The 16,253-nt window shown below is 43.5% G+C and overlaps 1 protein-coding gene across 6 annotated transcripts in view; it reads left to right on the top strand.

Annotated features, from left to right (window-relative positions):
* Positions 1–6,826: 6,826 nt before the first annotated feature.
* Positions 6,827–16,253, top strand: part of FOXP2 (forkhead box P2) — a 547,280-nt gene continuing 537,853 nt past the window's right edge. For 2 of the 6 annotated variants that reach the window (XM_032871040.1, XM_032871025.1), the window contains exon 1: positions 6,827–7,048. The gene's annotated coding sequence lies outside the window, so the exon portion shown is untranslated. Of the gene's footprint in view, positions 7,049–8,173; positions 8,306–16,253 lie in introns of all 6 variants that reach the window. The other 4 variants (XM_032871061.1, XM_032871054.1, XM_032871034.1 and 1 more) reach the window with 3 other exon arrangements.

The raw sequence follows: 16,253 nt of genomic DNA, 5'->3' as shown, positions 1-16,253 counted from the left end.
CTATTAACTGTTAAACAGGTGGCATGAGGAGTAGCTGGCCAAGGAGAAAAGAGGGTAAGTTGGTACTTTTTCACAATTCATATGATACTACCAATAAGCAATTGATTAAACACATTTGGAGCTTGGGAGATAAATATCTGTGGGGAATTTTGGAAGTTGTCATTATGAGGATGGTGATGTAGGTGATGGTAAAGGGAGGAAAAGAAGGAGAAAGATACAGAAGGAGAGTGAGAAGAAAGAAGAGAAGCAGAAGGGAAGGGGAAGAGGGTAGATGTTTGAACTTTTATATGATTTGTTACAATTAACCACTTCAGTACATTCTCTGGGTAAACTACTATGGTTACTAGAGCCATATGGTTATTAAACCAAAATAAAAATCTACACTGATGCAGGTTCTTGATATAGTTCATTTTTGCTCGTAGCTTAAAAAAAAAAATCAATGTTATATTTTGCCTCACAGCCTTGTGTTAGCCTTTATTTCTTGAGTGTAGTGAAGACAAGCTGCTACTAAGATTATGGGTTTCGCCCCTTAGGAGTCCCTGAAGATCATTAACCCTGAAAAACATCATAAACCGTGGTTTGTGTTAGCACCTCTTGCCATCAGTTTTTCTATAATGAACACTTACAATCAACAGTGATGAACCTCTTTACACTACAGAAGAAATCTTGCAGACTTTAATTGACTTTCAAGAGAAACAAGTCATCAGACTTTTTTTTTCCCTCCCGTGTATTACAGTGGACATGACATGACAGTTAACCATCTTTAATACTGTACTGACATCCAAAGGTATTGCCGTCACTGAGCTGTATCAGTTTTGATGGATGTGAAGAAAATATAAAGAGATGGGGGTGTGTAACAAAAATGCCTTTTGTGGAGTACAGGGAAGGAGGATTGTATGTCTAGGAATATGAAATAGCTCAATAATAATTATCAGTCTTACTAATGAGCTGTATAATCTTGCTGTCATCTCTGGATCTTTGCTTTGTGATTGGTAAAATGAAGGGACTGGACAAGAGTATTTTGAAGTTTCCTTCAGTTCTAAGATTTCACCGTAACTCTAAGACGAATGCAAACTCTAAGACGAATTTAATACTAGAAACATCATCAAGCAAAGGGCTCTTGCATCAAGCAACTCCATATATTTAAGTCTGTGTGTCAGGAAGTAAACATCAGGGATTTGACAATCTGGTTATGCTTATTCTTACAGAGATAGACCACTTCTCAGGAAAGGCTAGGCACTATTAATTTGAGCCGTATGCAATTGTTATCTGTGTGGCTCCAGGCTGATCAGATAGTTTAATATGATTCAACTTCGTATTATTATTTTCAGTGAATACCTTACCAACATAAGCAAGCTGTTACATTTCTTAGAAATTAGTTACTTTCTGGAAGACAGAAATTTGGTGCTCAGATCTCCTTAAAAAAATAAAAAAACAACACACACACACACACACACACACACACACACACACACACACACAAAAACAATAGGTCTAAAATATATAAACTGTACCCCAACAGTGTTGTGTGAAAAAGATGGAGTCCTCACTGCTTGATGGAGCCTTTTGGGTCAGCAGTAGAATTCTTTAACCAGTAGTTGTCCTTTTTTATATATCCATTTAGATAAAGCCTTCCTTGGCAAGACTTTATCCCAAAGCAACTCATCTTTGTCTTTGCAGCAGTATTAACCAGAACTGGAATCTGACATTAACTGTCTTTCCAGCAATTTTTTTTTTTTTAAAGATTTTATTTATTTATTTATTTGTCAGAGAGAGAGAGAGAGAGAGAGAGAGCACAGGCAGACAGAGGCAGAAGGAGAAGCAGGCTCCCCGCCAAGCAAGGAGCCCGATGTGGGACTCGATCCCAGGATGCTGGGATCATGACCTGAGCCGAAGGCAGCTGCTCAACCAACTGAGCCACCCAGGCGTCCCTTTCCAGCAATTTTTAAAGACACTCACAGCAACCTCTTTGCAGAGATATACTGTGTTTATATGTTTCCAGAGTAGATATACTAACAAAGAACTAGGTTAAATTTGAAAGAGAACTAAAACTCTCTTATTGGCTCCAGGACATGGGTGGCCCCTGGAGTGGACACTCCATTTTTTCTATCAACAGACTACTAGAAGCAAGGGAAGGGGAAGAGGAGACTGAAACCTGCAGTCCCACAGCTGATTTGAAAAGACTTTTATCTGGAGGCTGGTAGATGTGAGGGAGGGAGGTATGTATGTATGTATGTATGTATGTATGTATGTATGTATGTATTTTCTGAGGTGAGATGACTAGAAAATCCGAGTAGAAGCATGAATTCATGAACACATATCTGTTACTTTAGGATTCAGGTAAATTTATGGTATATGTTATAAAAATACAGATGGAAAGCATAGTCTGTGATGATTAAAAAAAAAATAAGTTGGGAAAGCTCATTAAGATTTATTATAGGTCCCAAATTTTGTAGTCCCGAAGCTTAACGACAGATGGTGGTGTAACTCCACCAATTTTGCAACCTCTACATTCAATTTGACTTTGTAACATAGATTACCCTTGATTTGACTTCCGTGAAACTAGAATTTTCTCTTTTTCCTAAAATGTGCCTGGGAGGAGAGTGGTGATAGGAGAATGGCTAAAAGGAGTCTGTTTATTTACTCATCTTCAGAAAACTGTAGAGTACGGGAAAAACAGGAATCTGAAATGTGCCCGTTCCAGTGTGTGAAAAGAAAAATATTTCACCTTGCGTTTAAAGAAGACTTTTGTTTCAAGCTATTTGAAATGAGTAATACAACTTTGAAGATGGTATCTCTAAGAGGAAAAATATAATTTAATAAAACGTGCCCCTTTCCCTTTCTCCCAGCGAGCTCTCCAGTCCAATTTAAGTATTAGCCGCAAATACAACCAGTGAAATGGCTCTGAAGGGAGGGGGGAAAAAAGTAATTGTTGTTTAACTGAAAGTTTTGGAGAAAATAGACCTAAATGTATGAGTAATTATATTCTTATAACAAATAACTAAAATTTAAGCAGTTCACTCGGAGAGGCATTGAACCGAAATTTCTTACACGTGTCACTCGCGTAATGTTGCTCTCCTTCATCCTGGCCTTAGTTTCATTTGGGGAGGGTTATTCCACGCAAGACGTGCCGGCAGGGACCATCTCAAACGAATTTATCTTTCGCCTAGACCGTAACAGGGCAGTGGCTTGGAATTTGTTGATTTGCGGTTTCATCGTAAAATAACCTGAAATCAAATAAATTTTCGTGAGAGAACTTCGAGGTCCAATCGGTGAAACTCCTCAATTACCTAGTGGCCCCGTTTAACTTTCCCCTGGAACCTTTCTAAATGACTTTTGCAGCCCCCACGTGCTGCAAAGGAGACTCGAGCTGTGGCTGCGACCCTGTGCGGCGACTACAAGGACAGAATTTGGCTTTCCCCTTTTCTCTGTTAGACAGTGTTTCGTTGCAAGGCTGCCACGATCCAGTGGGCTGACCAGTGACTTGTGCAAAAGAAAACTATTCGTTCGCTGTTTGCCCTTTCAGCATTTTCCTCAGCTGCGGAAACCCGGTTTTCCTATTATTACACTTCAACTTTTTTTGGAGTCTGTTAGCACAGAGCGCTAAACCCCGGCCGGCTCCAGCCCAGCGAGGCGAACAAAGCCCGCACTGTTTGGGGCCATGCTGGGGCGGGGGTGGTGGGCGAGTTAAAGGAATTGCAAATAAATATATTTTATGACCACCCATCAACAAACTACGTGCCACCGTGGCAGCCCCTGGTAGCCGGGCTGTGTCTGCCCTGTGGCCAGGGGCGGGGGTTGGGAGAGAGGAGACGGGAGAGGGGCAGCAAGCGGCGAGCCCCGGGCCTGAACTTTCACCTCTCGAACCCGGGCCCAGCCCACTGGCTGCGGGCGAGGCGTCCGCCGGGGGCAGCCGCTCCAGGCAGGACCTGCTTTCTCAACTCGCTGGGCGTCTTCCCCGCGGAAAGGCTTGGTGGCCTGGGGAATGGCAGCAGGCGAGGAGATAATGGGGCGAAGTTAAGCGGGGGCACCAGGGGGCTGCGGGCTCAGCCTCGCTAGGAAAGACCCCTGGCAAGGGTATGCGGCCCATTTAGAAAGACGTGCTCCTCCGACTGGGATATCCTTTTGCACCTCTTGGCTCCTGGCTATTTGCACTCACGGGAGGGAAACGTCAGAGGCTGCAAATTTCACCAAAACGTGTCTTTGTGTACAGAAAAGTGAAAGGCTAACTAAACCCGCTCCTGTCCGAGTCTACAGAGCGTAACCCTCTTTCTCCTCGTTGGGAACTTGAACTTCTCTTCCAAGTGGCCCAGACTCCTCTATAATAAACCTATCTCGCTCACTTCCTTGAGACCCCCTGGAGAGAGAGGGAAGTAAATGGGGTCGGTGTTTGCCGGAGAGGAAGAAGAAGGGGGAAAAGTGGGGATCTGTAGCCCTTCTGACTGCTCTGTTATCTTTATTCGCAAACCTTGTGGAAAGGCACATCCTCGGCGCTCCAAGGATTTCGACACCGTTTGTTCTTTGCTTTTTCAGAATAGTTTCAGGTTAATTCAGAGAATCCGCCTTTTATTTAGGCTTGCCAGTGAAGCATAAACGCAAATTACTTAACATGAAATTATCCCCAGTCTTTCAGAAGGGCGAGGTAGGGCCATTTGGGTCTGGCGTTTTCTAATTTTAAAGACTGCTCTCTCCTCTCCCCGCTCCCATCTTGAAAAAAATCTGGGTTATTTGTCCACTATTCAGCCTGCTTTTCGAAAAAGACCATTTTAAAAAGAGTGAGAACACAATCATAAGCAGAGCACTTAAGGACTACCTGGAGTTCAAAAGCTCACAGAAAGCACCGCAATTCAAAGCCCAACTCTACCTCGTTCCTCGTCCTCCTGGCAGGGGCCGTCTTCCCACGACCAGCCCCGTGGCTTATTGACTTAATTGGTTTCACTAGAAAAGCTGACGGTGTGTTTACAGATGTGGGTGCCAGGGCTGCTTCCTCCCCGGGAGAACTGCGGGTTCTGAAGGGAAGAGTTGGTGCCAAGTGTGTGTGTGAGCTCGCGTCTGCCCTTTAGAAAAAGGGCGCGCTGCTCTTTGAGGAAAAGACAGACTCAAAGGCAGAAGTTAGTGCCGCTCGCCCGTGTCCAGGTCACTACGACCCTCCCCACCCCACCCCCAGCTTCTGCCACCAGAGATGTTAAAGCTGGCCGGGAGGAAGCCAGGGGCTAGGCTCTGTTCGCAACGGCCTCTCGGCTGCAGCTATTTGGAAGAAAGTTTCAGCGCCTTTCGGAACGCCACGCTTCGCGACTGATTGTCAGCTGAGCTGCGGGCTCAGGCGGCAGCTCGCCGGGAAGGCGGCGGGTGGAGGGTCGCGCAGCCAGCGGGCAGCCGAGCGGCTAGCGGGAGACCGCGGGGAGGAACCGCCTGCCGGGACCGGGCCTGGGGAAGGGAATCCCAAGGAATCCCCCGCTCGGGTCCCCGCGTCCCATCCAGGCCCGTCTGGTCCTCCCTCGGCCTTTCCCTCGTCATCCCCTTGGTCCCGCGTGGGCCCGCTGGCTGGGTCACGCTCCACCGACAGGAGCCGGGACCCTGGTGCCGGAGGCCGGGCCCGCGCATCCCCCGCGCCGGCGCCTTGGCTTTGAAGTGCGCGCGGAGCGGACTCTGGCAATTTCTTCTTCCCCTTCTTTCCGGGTACTTTTGCAACCCTCAGTCACTGATAGGGCCCGTCTCGTCTCGGAAGCCTCAAAACCTAAAAGTCCCAGCTCGGCGGGCCCCTTCCTTCCAAGCCCCGCCCCGGTCGGCCCGCAGCCCGGGCCCGCGCCGGTGACCCTGGCTGAGCGACCGGGAGGAAGCCCAAGAACTCCTGGGCCCTAGTGAGACAGGAGCCACGACAACAACAATGAAGAGTGAGAAAGACACTCGGCCTCTCTCTAGCCCAGGCCGCAGAGGCGCGCACAGCGAAAAGAAAGGCCAATCAGCGTTTTAACGCACGCTTGGGTCTCCCTTTCTGACTACCATGCACTTTTAACTCCCTGCCACCGAGGGCTTTGGATCCCTTCGAAGCTTTCTGCACTTCACGTGGAATCCCCTGTTTCATTTGCCAGCAGCTCCGTCTGCTGAGAGGACGTACTTTGGGGACTGCCAAGAAGCAGCAGACACAACTCGGCTTTGCCAATACAGCATACGGTTTTGTTCTCTCCTCCCTCCCCACCCCCTTCCTCGACGCGCCGTCTGGGCCGAGCGGGAGGAGGCGGAGCTGGAGGTGGGGAGAATGGTGGGGGTGGGGGAAGATCTGGCGCCGAACAAACAAGTTCTCCAGCGAGTTGTTTACATAGCAGGTGGACCTGACGTCAGCCAGGAGGCTCCACTGCAAATCCGAACAATATTCTGCTCCGCGTTTCTCCTCCCTTTAAGAAGTTGGGGCACCGGGGGAGATAGGTGGATGGGGGCGACAGGCATTCTAACCGGCTGGTTCCAAACCACTTTTGGGAAAAACAACAACAACCAACAATAACAACGCAAAGTGAAACAAAACAAACAAGTGGCCCAGCACTAGTTTAGAATCCTCCAAGGCTTCCCCTCCCCCACCCCGCCCCTCGGAAGAGAGGCGGCTCCGCGCGCAGTGTGTGTACAGTTTGCATTGCCAACAACACGCGCGCGCGGCCCGGGTGCGCGCGCCCGCCAGCGCACACTCACACACATAGACACACATACAGACACACACACAGATCCGGGTGGGGGGAGCGGCAGCGCGAGACAGCGCGAGCCTCCGAGAAAGCGCGAGACACGCTGGCGCGTGCAGCTCCGCGGCGGCCGCTGCGCCCCGGCTCGAGCCCCGCGCCACCCGCAGCCCGCCCGCGAGCGCCCGTCCCGGTTATTTATGCGGCGGCCGCGTCTGCAGGCTGCGGCTTCCTCCGCCCCCCGCCCCCCCGCCCAGGGCGCGCCCCCCACTCGCGGCAGCAGCTGCCGGGACTCGCTCGTGGGTGTGTTGTTTGGGGGCTTCTGCCTCGGCGCCGCGGGTGCCACCTCCCGGGACGTTGCTCAGGCGTCCCAGGTCGCGGTAAGTTTCTTCGTCCTCACTCTAGCGCGCTGCACCTCCGCACCCCACCCCGTGCCAGCCACCTCCACGCCGGGCCGGGCTGCGACTTTACTCTGCTGCGCGCTCCTCCCGCGGCGGCGGCGGCAAAGTTTCGCCCCAGCCGCAGCGCTCGGTGCGGCGGGGCGGGTGTGACATGTGTCAAATTTCGGCTCAGCGTCGGGGTCGCCTTCCGGACCCAACATCACCACTTGTTGTTCTTTTTCATTTTGCATTGTGATGGGGGAAGGGAGAATCGACAGAGGGGAGATTGCCGTTGGCTCACGTAGGGTTTTTAGTTTTGAATATGCAAAATATTGCCTCCTCCAGAGAGACCGCGGCTGGAGGAGAATGTGTGTCGAAACACCAGATGTGTGTTTGTTTACTCTTTTATTTTTATTGTTTGTTGTCTCTTCCTTTTCCTCCCTTCCCCCTCCCCCCTGGGAGGAGAAACAACAGTAAAAACATCTGGCGGTTGGAAGCACACACTTTATTGATCCAACTGCTGACCTTTATTTACTCAATTGGGCAAGTGCATGCAGCTCGTCCGTCTCTTAAGTTGGGCGCTTCAGCGTTCATTTAAGAAGTACTTCCCTGGGAACTAAAGGCGGGGAGGGGACACTCCTTTTCTCGAGTGAAGAAACTCCTGGCCCCTAGTGATTCTTCGGGATTATGGTGCATCTTGACTGCTGCCCCCGATCACGCTCTTTGCCCTGTCCACAGTCAGCAGGACCTGCTTCACCCGGATCTCACCTGGTCCTGCTTTTACTGTGCTTTGGGAAGGTCTCCTCACTTTGTGGGTGGGTTTAGGGTAAACTCGCACCTCCCGGTTCTTTAGGGAGGGAATGTGGGAGGGGCGCGGGCACCTTGCGGAGAAAGGGAGGGCTTCTCGGTTGGCTTTTACCTGGAAGTCCGTGGAGGCCCCGGGCGAGCGGAGGGCAGTCGGGAGCGCGGGGCTGGCTGTGACCCGGGCAGAGCTCGGGTCCCGACGGACCTTCGCGCTCGCCGCGGCTCACGTGCGGCGGCTGCACGGCGGGACCCACTGGGTGGCCGCGCGCGCCGCCTGCGCGCCGTCCGCGTGTCTCCCGAGCGCCTCTCCCCGCCCCGCAGGCCAGGACGCGCCCGAACGCCCCGACCTCTGAGTGAGTGTCGTCGTGGACCCTCGCTTGCCGAGCGCGTTTGGGCCTGTGTAAGCAGGGAGGAAAAGTTGCCCTACTATCCTCAGACTCTGAGATCTCGTAGGTAAGTCTCTCAGGGCACCTGGCGCGTGGGGGTGACACCGATTAGGAGGAACGGGAGGGGAAGGACACGTGCGAGTCTGGGGCTTTCGAGGGCGCAACCGGTGCGAGTTTTGCATAGGGACGACTCCAGAGAGGCCAAACGGGACACTTGCCCAGGGTTCTCCTCAGACTCCGGAATCCCCAAGGAACTAGACCCATCTGGGTATTTGTTTATTCAGCTTTTTAACCAACAGATTTAAACCACTTAATGGACAGCTGCTATCTGTAATGCTTCAACCCCTCCCACCCCCCATTTTCGCTCACCACGTGTTGAAATCCAGTCAGTTTCTTGATCTTGAGGATTATTCCTCGAGTACTGTTTGCTCCCAGGTGGGCAGGCGTTCCGGACGTGGCCTGGGTGAGTGCTGAGGACGGCCCGGAGGGGAAAAGGGTGTGAAAGACCTGTGGGAGTGTGTAAGATGTGTACCTATACAGTCATCATGGATTCAGAAGTGCTTAAAGAGCAACCTCCCCAACATGCCCAGAGTCTACTTGGAAGAATAATTAAGTAGGAGCAGGTAAGCCGAGGGGAGAAAGTGACGCCCTGGTGTCAAGTAGCTGAAGTGGACGTTTTCCAACTGGAAGTATTTGGAGAGATTAACTTTTAGAAAACAAAAGTTTGCCTGGAAGGCACATCTTTGCACGCGTTCCTCGCCCAGGTAGTTTGGCTAGGCAGCGGTGGAGACAGGAGGGGTGTGCTCCTAGCAAGTCTCTGTTAGAGGTCAACACTGAAGCAGAGATGATCTTTCAGATGTTTCCTCTTCAGTCTTGCGTTGTGGCGTACCTCGGGAAATGTTTTCAGTTGTCAAGGGGCCTGTTTATCTTTTCTGTCACTATGAGTTATGGAGAAGTATATTCTCAGTGTAGTGGAATTTTAAAATGTAATGTTTGTTTAGTAGTGTTAAACAATTAATTGACAATTTTGATTTATTTGTGTATACCATTAATAAAGCGGGTATAAAGTTATATGCACGATGATCATTAGCGTCGTAAAATTTCATTTTAGTTTTGAAGCTTTTTTAAAAGTCGTTTTTTCTTTCCTTTCCTTCCTCCCTTTCTCTATCCCTCCCTCCTTCCCTCTCTCCCTTCCTTCCTTCCTTCCTTACATTTTTATTACTTAACTAGACCCATGTTCAGTAGTTGTTCAATTCAGTGCTTGCTTAAGAACCCCATTATTTCATTGTTATCCAAAACTGAGTGAAATAAATGTTTGTGATTTAGTTACTAACTTTTAAGGAGGAGACTGGAAACCTGATGATAGATGCCTGTAGGTACTCAATTTTCAAAGATCAGCATAAAGTTCACTATTAAGTATAAGAATATAAGAATTTTTAAGAGAATACTTTTTATCATTCAATTTAAACAGTACAATACATGCTTTCTTTTTATGCATAGATTATTAATATGTTACCACTGCACTACAATGGGTGCTAGAATAATCAAAGGAAATTATATACAAATAACAGTTATGAACTATTTTTAACTGTTTATCAAAATTTCTCAACTAATATTTTGGGATCAGAGTGATGGAAATTTTAGACTTGAATATTGTTTTCATAGAATTCATACTCTGGGTGGAAAGAGACTTTTAATTACATTAGGACATGAATAGATTTGTTAATGGTTGTGTCTAAATAAATGGTCATTGAAGTTTTATTTCTTTGCACTGATGATAGTACAGTGGTTTTACTTTTACTAACAAAATGAATCCTTGTAATATTCTAGAAAGCTAAAGGGGGGGGGATTGTTGTATGTGGCACACCATAAAAATCGGAAAAAAAGGTGAACATTAAATTTACAGATAACCTGTAAGGAGTTCTATTCCTTTTGTACAAGCAAGAATTAAAAAACATAGACCAACTCTCTTTGCATAGCTATTGGAATTATACTTTATGAAAAGTATATTTAAATATGTGAAAATAACTTCATGGTTTGACTGAGACTCATAGGGCATATAACAGTGTAATGAACATAGCCAGACAAATTTACCAGACATTTTTATTTCAAGAGAAAATGTGAGGGATATGGAACTCAATTACATAAAGGGCATATTATTTGTGATATTTTTAAGGATTTATAGCTGGCTCTGCCTCATCACCCTTGTCTATTTCTGTGTTGATAGTCTCATGTTAGATCAGCTATTAGTTATAATACTGATAGAAAACTGAATGATGGAAGTGGTCATGTATTTTCTGCCTCTCTAAATTAAATTAGAAAGAAGCCACTGACTTGTAAGTAGACAATGTCCCTGAAAAGTTCTCTTGACCTGATTGTTGCTAGACAAAATTGCAAATCACCATTGAATTCAGAAATAACCATTTCATTACAATTACCGAATACTAATTCTTGACACACTCAAACTATTTTTTCTTTTTTCTTTAACTTTTCATAGATGGTAGTACTCTTAGTGATAATTGAATGAATTTCAAATATTCTAACCAGTGCCCAGATTCATACTGCCCTTTGAATAAAGAAAGCCTGTTTCTTAAATCAGGCCCAGTGAGAGCTTAAGATTTACATAGATTTTCAAAGTAACCTTATTTATGTACTCCCTAATTCATAGAGTTCTAACAAACTTGATCAGACCCAACCCAGAATGACTGTTGCGTATTTTCTTAAGGGCCTGAAAAAGTAATCCAGGTGTTTGCAACTTTCCTTAAACATATTCCAGGGCTTATGATCCACAGAGAATCTAATGCCTAAATCAAATGTTATATGCCATAGTTTACTTTAGTTCTAGTCCTTCTTTAGATGACATAAATATTTTCTTAGATCCAACTGTATATCTCTTAATATAATTGACCTCCAGTCATGTCACTTCCATAGTCTTTATCAAGGAAAATACTTTAGGTTCCTAGAGGTGGGTTTTTTTTTTTTTTTTTTTTCTTCATGAGGCTTAAATCCTTTTCATTGCCTTTTTATGGAGTTGTTCTAGAACTTTGGTTTCTTCATTTGTTTTTCAGAACTTGCAAGTGGACCCCATTAATATTTCTTTCAGCAGACTAACTAAGCATAGTTTGGGGGAGTTGTCTAAAAATACCATTACTTTTTTTTCTTAAGGTCAGCATTGCTTATGTGAAAATTCATTGCCATTGAATTTTGTAAATTCTCGATAGTGGAATACTCTTTCCTGTGGAATATTCTTCTCTGTGGGTATTCTTACCTATTAAAATAAATGGGCACTTACTTCCATTTGCTGACTTTTGCCTTGTCATTGCCTCTGATGTATTTTTGTATACACTTATTTGCTCTGCTCAGTGTATTTATCCGACCCCACCCCCAATTTTCCAGACAAAACAAGCAAAAAAGAGAGTAACTTTGGTGAAATGTGAAGAATTATTGTGACTAATTAAAAGGTTAATGTTAGAACACTGAAATGCTGGAGAGAGGTCCTTCAAGAAGATTTAGATGCATTATGTTCCAACACTATTAATATTAAAATGAAAAATAAACCTATATGTATTGGTGACTTATTTTCAGTATGTATTAAAACTGCTTTTCTCTGTATAGATGCCTCAGTCGTTTGCTGTTTTCTCAAATGTGGTATTTTAAGTATTGTTCTAATTCTTAGGAGTGTAATCTCAATTTTGTAATTGGAGTGACTGGGAATTTGTGTTTATCTCTACAGTTTTTTGCCAAGCAGCCAAATTAAGAGTATCAGGGCTCAGACATGAGGTATACTGTTACCATCCCCATTTCATTTTCAAAGCTACATTTTATTTTAATGTTTTCAGCTTTGGATCCTAATACTTTTTCACTTTGTAATTATGAATTTTGTTTATTCTTTCTTGTATTTCTTTACCTGTCCAACTGGCTTTCTATGAACAATTGAAATTCTACGTTACTTCAATTTATATAATTTTATCTAAAATTTTGTTTAAAATGCATTTTTTTTCCATAAATTATCTATGCAGGCCTAGGTTCAACCTTTTAAATACCTTGATATTTGAAATAGGTGTTCTTGGACCTATATTCTACCAATTTAATTCAATTTCCCATTCAGTTGTATACTTCCCTCTTCCTACAATCTACCAGGGATCTCTAGAACATACCTTCCCATTATATTGATAAATATGTCTTCATTCCTTTCTCTATGGCATACTATTTTTATTTGCAAAAGCAAATAATTTAAGTGTTGTGAAGCACATTGCTGTGAAACAAATGAATCCCCAGGGGTTTAAAAGCTCTCAGCATTTTTAGTTTATTAATGTTCCTTAATTTCTCTTGATTTCTGTCTTAGAAGGCTTAAAATATACTTTGTGGAAGATAATGTTGATTTAAAATTTATTTAAGTTTTTAGTGTTTCTTTTTAAAGATCTTTCTAACATAAGCCTAAAAGATTTATGTCATGAGAATGTTATACTTTTTTTTAAGGAAGTTAAGGAAATTAACTTTGAGTTCCTCAAATAAGGCATGCTACTAGAAATAGTGTAAAGTTTCTGTGGTATTCATTTCTTTCTTAACTTTTATAACGGCATTTTCTATGAGAGTTTTTTGTATTTTTTTAGTTTTGTATTATTTTGGTACATATACCCAACTACAGCCATCATTTTGCAACTTTTTCTCAATTTAAGAAAATAACAAACTTTCTTAAAGTGTATTTTAGGGGGTAAGAAAAAAAATCAGTGGTAGACATATTTCAGAGAAAGCATTTATAAAATTTCTCACTGGCAGATAGCGAGGAGAAACTTATAGTACACTAATCCAAATAGCTTAACATCTTAGCATATGTAGACTGTCATAAAATCATCTCATTTAAAAAAAAAAGATACCCAACATCCTTAAGAACTATTCCTCACCATTACTTCACCCAAAGTTATGTTCCAGGATTTGGTTGATCTATATCTGTATGCCTTTAGCTAACTCTTTACTTTTTGTCTTCAGTTTTTTCCCTTTCTCTGTCTGCCTTTAGTTTAGCTAAGTGCCCCGCCCCCTCCCCAGTCTTCTTTTGTACATTTAGTTGGTACCATCACTGCTGCCCATCTGATCAGATAGACCATCATCTCCTCCCTGAAATGTTGCAGTAGCTGTTTATCTCCCCTCTTCTCTCTCTAGGAACCACGGTTTGTTCCCCACACAGCGGAGCGATCTTTTAAAAATATGTGATTATGTCACTCTTCTCTATAAACCTTCCAGCAGCTTCTTATGTCCCTGAGAATAAAAGACAAAGACCTTATATAAGTCCATGTTATTTGACCCCTGCTACCTATCTGACATTCTTTCCTAACATTCTCCTCTTACTCGGTCAACTCTAGCCACACTGGCTTCCTTGATATTTCTCAAAACAGGATAAGCTGATTCCCACCTCAGAGTTTTTCTCTGTGTTCTCCGTCTGAAATGCTCTACACTCAGATATCTTCACGGATTTCATGCCTCTGCTCAAACATATCCTTATTAGAGAAGGCTGTCCTGTATAAAATAATGAATCCTCATAGATCTTGCTTTGCCACCTTTACCATACATTCATTTGCCCCACAGCACCACCATCAACTGACATTTTTAGAAGTTGTTTATTTATCATATGTTCTCCCGATGAGAACGTACATTCCGTGGAGCCAGAGATTTTGTTCTGTTCACTGTTCTAACCCAATGCTTAGAACAGTGCCTTGCATTAGGTAGCAGCTAAGAATGAATGAGAAACAAACTGAGGGGTTTGGAGGGGGAGGTTGGGTGAGCCTAGTGATGGGTATTGTGGAGGGCACGTATTGCATGGAGCACTGGGTGTGGTGCTTAAACAATGAATTATGGAACACTGAAAAAAATAAAATTAAAAAAAAAGAATGAATGACTTGTTGGAGGTACAAGAAATTACTTCTGTCTGTATCAGTGGCTCACTTTCTGTGTGACTGAAATTATTTTTTACCTTACACTTATTTTATACTTTATCATATTTGGGAAAACTGTTCACTACTGTATTGACCAAGACATGGCTCTCGTGGCTCTGCTCTCTGGTGGATATACTTCTAGTTCAGTATTTTGTATCTCTTTTTTATTCCCATCTGAGAAACAATATTGCACTTAACTTTTAAAAGGTGTGAATGGATGTTTATGTTTCTGGATAACAACAAATGCTCAATAGTTGAATGCTTCAATATAATAATGCTTAGTTTAGTCAAAATGACATTTAATCATTTATTTAATAATTATATTTTAATATGAATAGCATAAATAGACTCCATCGATATTTCTAAAGGCTACACTATGGATACAACATTGACATATGAAATGTTTCTGGGATTGTAAGGAAGATTGGGGGAAATTCGGTTAAGCCAAGTTCTCTTCTGAAAACCTTTGGGTTTAGATGGCTTTCCTTCTTTGCATTGGCTCACACACCATAAGTTTCCAACTTCTCTTTTGTCTCATTCTTTCAGTATCTATCCTTAAACAGAGCAGATGGAGGATTTATGATTTGATGGAAGGTCCATCTCCAAATTTAAAATCTCACTTTGAGCTTGCTCAAATTGCTTTTGGACCCATAACTAAGGTATGGGTTAGTAATACAACTTTCCATAAAACATCAAACAAATACACAGATTATTTTCTTTTTAAGTTTTTATTTTATTTACACTTAGTTAACATACCGTGTTAACTAATATTCGTTTCAGGTATACAATATAGTGATTCAACACTTCCATAAATCATCTGGTGCTCATGACAACAAGTGCCCTCTTTAATCCCCATTGATTATTTTCTTATAAACCTGAGGCTCTGTAGATCTCCCTCTCACATATTATGTCCATATTTGAAATACACACTAACTTGCTCAGCAGATTTATTTTAAATACCTTGAGAACAGGAAAAGGAGTCTCTATCATTTCTATTGATAATGAAGAAGGAGGGCTCTCTTCCTGGCCTCCCTTCTCATTTTTCTTTTCCCCTCCTCCAGACTGAATTATGAAATCTTTCAAAATCATTCTGATACTTTATTATACCATCAGTGAATGTGTAGCCCTTGGAAAACTGTGAAACAAGGCAAAGTGCGCTTTTATTACATAATTACCCTACTTTTCCCTTTTTAAAAAATTACTAACTTACATCTTCTGCTACTCTTCTCTGGCTCCTTGGACACCCAGTGTCCTTCATGTTGCATCTGGCTGTTCTAGTGTGTTCGCCTTTCCTTGTTCTGAGTTGGAAATTTTGTATTAAAGCACTTCTTTGCTAATCATAATGCATGTTAGAATGTGAAGGAAGATGGATCTTTCTGGAAAGTGTAATTATTATTACAGCTGGTAAAATAGCCAGTTTGGTTGACTATGCAGAATTCTGTGTTAAGTGCCAGGAGACGTGCATTCCGGTCCTTGGTTTGTCTATGACTGTTGTGTGATGTTGAGTAGGTTATTTTCTCCAAAATTAAAAAGAGCCTGGATTAGTTTTTAGATTATTTTCAGTTAAGGTCTTTTTTGAAATACATAGAACCAAATTTGAAGCTGTGAACATGTTCTCCCTTTACTGCCATAAAAACACACATAAATGAATAAACGGAAGAAAAAGATACTTCGTAAAATAAAAACAAGTAAAACTAACAATGGTTACCACAAATAACTGCTTATGCAGCTCAGGGGGACTCAGTTAAAATCCAAAAGTATTATTCTTCTGTTACCTCAGCCTGCTGGGTGTTTTCACACCACTCCTTTTCTGTCAGGAATGGAGCCTCCTCTCCTTTAACCAGAACACTGAGACAAGCAGAGAAGGTAGAGTTCACATGGGGTTGATCACGTTTGGGGTAAGAGCTTCGGAATAAATAACCCCCTGGCATTCTCTCCCCTGAAGTGCATGTCATTAACTTTCCAAAATATTAATTTCTTCACAATTTTGCTTTGGTCCTGTGCTCATTCATATATTTAGCTCGAGGCGTCACCAATCCAGAAATAAAGTGTGGAGTTGGATAAGCTGTTTGATAAACTTTGTCT

The sequence above is a fragment of the Lontra canadensis genome, unplaced genomic scaffold, assembly GCF_010015895.1.
Source record: "Lontra canadensis isolate GAN:19392208 unplaced genomic scaffold, GSC_riverotter_1.0 scaffold2, whole genome shotgun sequence".
Lineage (NCBI taxonomy): Eukaryota > Metazoa > Chordata > Mammalia > Carnivora > Mustelidae > Lontra > Lontra canadensis.
This window is presented reverse-complemented; position numbering and strand designations above follow the sequence as displayed.